The sequence below is a fragment of the Phalaenopsis equestris genome, unplaced genomic scaffold, assembly GCF_001263595.1.
Source record: "Phalaenopsis equestris unplaced genomic scaffold, ASM126359v1 Scaffold000076, whole genome shotgun sequence".
Taxonomy (NCBI): domain Eukaryota; kingdom Viridiplantae; phylum Streptophyta; class Magnoliopsida; order Asparagales; family Orchidaceae; genus Phalaenopsis; species Phalaenopsis equestris.
This window is the reverse complement of record NW_018164518.1, coordinates 445,883-450,312: the sequence shown is the minus strand read 5'-3', so window position 1 is coordinate 450,312 and position 4,430 is coordinate 445,883. Positions and strand designations below refer to the sequence as shown.

At 38.4% G+C, this 4,430-nt stretch overlaps 1 long non-coding RNA gene across 1 annotated transcript; it reads left to right on the top strand.

The window, feature by feature from the left end:
• The first annotated feature begins 1,945 nt into the window (after positions 1 to 1,945).
• LOC110019751 lies at positions 1,946 to 3,843 on the top strand. The gene is made up of 3 exons (XR_002293481.1): positions 1,946 to 2,364; positions 3,366 to 3,451; positions 3,531 to 3,843. It is a non-coding gene; the product is annotated as an uncharacterized LOC110019751 (long non-coding RNA).
• Positions 3,844 to 4,430: the final 587 nt, after the last annotated feature.

The following is a 4,430-nucleotide window of genomic DNA, read 5'->3' as shown; positions in this document are numbered from 1 at the left end:
TCTTGACAAGGAGAAGGATGCTTTCTTATATATTTAATATCACAATTAAATCCTACTTTATATCATTAATTATTTATTAGTTATTAAAATTATCTATTTATTTCAATTGTCTATTAGTGACAGATAAGTAAATTGAACGTCGTTGTTGTGATTAAAGTATTGCTTTTCTAAGAAATTAGTCCACGTCGTTGTTGTGATTAAAGTATTGTTTTTCTAAGAAATTAGTCCGTAATTCTAAACTACTCCATGTGGGATCGATATCTAGGACTCCATTAGAGCCATATATTACTTGAGCGATACGTATACTTGCGTTGATAAGTGTGACTTTACAATTATTGAATATTTAATACGTCCATATTTATCTTATATTTTATTGCATATATAAAGTCGCTGTCAGCTAGGATGGATCAAAACTTGCTCTGGTACCATGTTAAGATTTACAAAATGAAATAGAGAAGAAGAGGAAGAAGAGGAGAAAGAGGAGAGATAATGAAAAGTGGCTAGGGTTTCATTTACATCAAGAAGCACACATTACCTGAGTAGAAGATAAACATAAATATAATAAGTAAAAAAACTAAACTATCCTTAAGTAGGGTAAAATAAAAGAAATTTAAAGACTATATTATCTAACAATGTTATCCTTCAACCTACTTGGCTTCATTAAATTCTAGAATTGAGATGAAGGGAGTTAGATCAAAGTTAACGAGCTCACAGTGAAAAGCTTTGCCAAAAGCTCATGAGTTGTTCCCCTTTAGACACCAACAGTTGAGGACATTTTTTTTGCTAAGAAGACATACGTCCTAAGATAGGTTTACTGGAGTCGGTATAGGAATTGGTAGGTTACTCGAGAGAAGAGGGGATCACTTGAAGAGGCCCAGATGAACTTGGAGAATGATTCTCTTGAATCAGTTTTTCTTGAGGGATCCCCAAGGAATGGATTTGAATTTCCTTCCCGTTTAGTCATTGAGCTCTTAGTAAAGAAGATGAGATTGATCCCGCCCTTTAGGGAGCTAAATTAGATAGCTTGAGAATCATTGGAGTTGCCTTTGAGAAGTCAAGGGCTCAAGAAGCTCAAGCTAAATAAGATAGCTCGTGGTTGAGCACTGACTTCTTTCAGCTACTTCCAACCCAAGCTGTGGAGTGGCATAGACTTTTTTATGAGCTCAAAACTTTTTGGCATGGACTAGATAGGTAATTAGAGATATTTCTATTACTTCAAAGTTGGAAAGTCAATCAACCTTTGCTGACCAGTCTCATGGAAAAGTTCAAATTGGCTTCATGCGTGGGCTTTGGGTGCGACTGGCCAACCTTTGTACAACAACAACAATAATAACAAAATTTTTATCCCACTAACCACTAAGCCGGATCGACTACAGGAATCCTTATTCTCCATCGCCTTATTCTCCATCGCGTCCTATTTAGGGCCATTGGGGGAGACTTTGCGGCAGCCCGACGCGTAGCGGAACGCGGGCCGGGGGACCCCTCCCGCAGTCCGCTCTTACCACAAGCTCGAACGCGGGCCGGGGGACCCCTCCCGCAGTCCGCTCTTACTACAAGCTCTCCTTTTTTACTTTTACGCCAATGCCCCTCCTGATGCAGTTTGCAGAAGGAGGTCGACGTATCCGCTAGTCCGACGTCCGATAACACCGGCGAGCAGCCATAGGAATGGGTGGAGTAGGAAGAATCCCCGGCCATAGGCCATAGAGGAGCAAAAGGGAGGCCAATGATATTAACGATAAGTGAACTTGCTGTCGATGCGCTTGCTCCCGCCATTGCTGATTTGAGGTGCCCGAATCTTGGGGCGACGATTGCGGGCCGGGGGATCCCTCCAGCAGTCCGCTCTTACTACATGCTTTCCTTTTTACTTTTACGCCAATGCCCCTCCTGATGCAGTTTGCAGAAGGAGGTCGACGTATCCGCTAGATAACCCCCGCGGGCGGCCATAGGAATGGGTGGCGGGATGAGTAGGAAGAATCCCCGGCCATAGAGGAGCAAAAGGGAGGCCAATGATATTAACGATAAATGAACTTGCTGTCGCTGCGCTTGCTCCCGCCATTGCTGATCTGAGGTGTGTGGGTAACCTTAGGTCATCAGTCACCGAAGAACTCAAATCGCTTTCACTCCATAGCCCCGGCGTCGGCCGCGGTGATGGCAGAGAGATTCTAGCGGTGAAGAAGGAGTATGAGGCAACCCGATTTGCTAACGTGAGGAAGAAGAAATTCAAGCGGTTGGAGAGAGTGAGGGGACGGTTGATCAACATTCCTCGATGGTCTTGAACTCCACACAGGCGTCTTCTCCACCGTCGAGCAGCGGAAGATCGTCGATTGCATCTATGATTTCCAGGAAAAGTGGCGCAGCTTAGAGGTATATTCTCCTTTCTTAGGTTTGTTCTGAAATTTTCCATAAGTTGTCTTCAATTGCTTGATTCTAGCTATAGGTCTATTGATTTTGCCTTTTTTTGCATGGTAATCTTGTACACAAAATTGATTAGGCGGGCATATATGCTAAACTTTAACCTAAAATAAATTATTGTCGAGCCATCAATTTGTACTTGTAATCTTTACCTGGTGGATATGCATGTAAGATGAAGCAGAAAATTTGTTTATAGATAAATTTTGGCATGTCCTGTAAGGCATCTGTAATTCATCCATGCGTGCAGATTTGTAGGAGGTCATATTTAGATAATAATCTGTGCTACTCTTTTCTTATTTTATAGTTTTTTTTTGGGTTCTTTTATGTTGTTGTTGATCAACCTTAGGTGCATATGATACTGTACTAAAGCCTTAAGACCGCATCAGTTTATTAGTTTCTTTGATAGAATGGAGGGCGTGTAGTTATCTTGCAATGTTGAATCATGCACTCTATATCCTTTTAGCATGTCTTTTTTTGAAAAACAACCATTCATTTAAAGCAAATGCCGAGGTTAGTTAATTTGGTGAAATTTCTGAAAGTTGGAAGTTTTATCTTAATAAAAATGTTAGCTTTTTAAATTTGAAAATTTTGCTGCATTCATAGAGGCGTTTCTATGCTAAATAAAGTCCCAAAATCTTCAAATGTTAACTTTGTAGCAGAACAATTTCCTTGTTTGTATTAATCTTAATTTAGATAATGTTTGCAGAATGGACTAACAATCGTTTTCATAATCATAAGGATTGCTTTATCTATTTTTTGTTAAGATAAAAAAGTAAAAAGAAAAAGCTAAAATTGCCCTTTAGCCTCCACCTTTTAATCATCATGGTTTTTGCATGCTACAAAATGACATTAAACTTCACAAAACTGCTTTCTTTATGAATTCTTCTGTAAGCTGCCTCTAAATTTTTCTTTCAATATCTGATTGATGACTTATAATTTACTTATATTTGCAGAGCGCACATATTTAAAGCCTAGAAAGTGAATGTGAGGTAAAGGGCGTGTCACTATACAGTTTGGTTGTTGTTACAATTATTCAGTGGTATTACTCTAATTTTTATTTTCTTAATTTTTTTGGTCTCTTGATATGTTGATGCACTAAATATCAATACAAAATACAGGATAGTAATGGGAATCCCCCTAGTATAGTCCGTCATGAAGAAGTCGATCCTACCTTTATTGAAACAAATGATCAAAAGGATGGTGGCTTGGCATGTTCTCCCGCCTACATTCTCTTTAGGTGATTGGGTGCCCCACAGAATGTGTTGTGGGCACAATTTATTGACATTGTAATGAAAACTCTACTATAAAGCAAGAGATGTACATTTGAAATAGAATAGATGTGGTGGAAGTAGCATAGTTTTGCACCACATTGTAGCTTTTTTCTTAGAGATTGATAAGATAGTTGCTTCTCATTTATAATAGAAAAGATGGCTGATGAGAAAATCATTATAATCTCTTTATATGAAATTCGTTTTTGGGTTATTGTGTCGGTCTGACACCATGCTTTGTTGGATAAAATTGTGTGGAAAAAATGCTCGACTTATAATATGTATATGTTTTTTTTAATATTCTTCACATGCAGATTGTGATGTTTTACATTCTTTGTTAGGTGCATTTTACTACTTTATTCCTTCAGTTTGTTGGATGATATTAGAAATTAACATTGATTTTGCATACACTTATGAATTCAATTAAAAATTTTATTGTTTTACAGAAGCGTGATGGGTAGCGCCACCCTGGATGTTGCAAGGAATTTCCAGTACAAAATTCAAGGCTCAAGGCTGTATATGGATATAATAGTGAGCGATATTAACGGGATATGGCTGAGAGGATTCTGCGAGCAAATATTTTTCTGATGTTTTGTATAATTCATTGCTAGCTTCCCCGAGCGTGATGAATTTTTGCTTCTGAGGTACTAATTATATGGTTGTCACAGTTTTGTTTTAAGTAGCTTTACTAAACAGGGACAGAATGATAATTTTTTCAGAAATAGTTGTTTTTACACAGCTGCCCCAAAC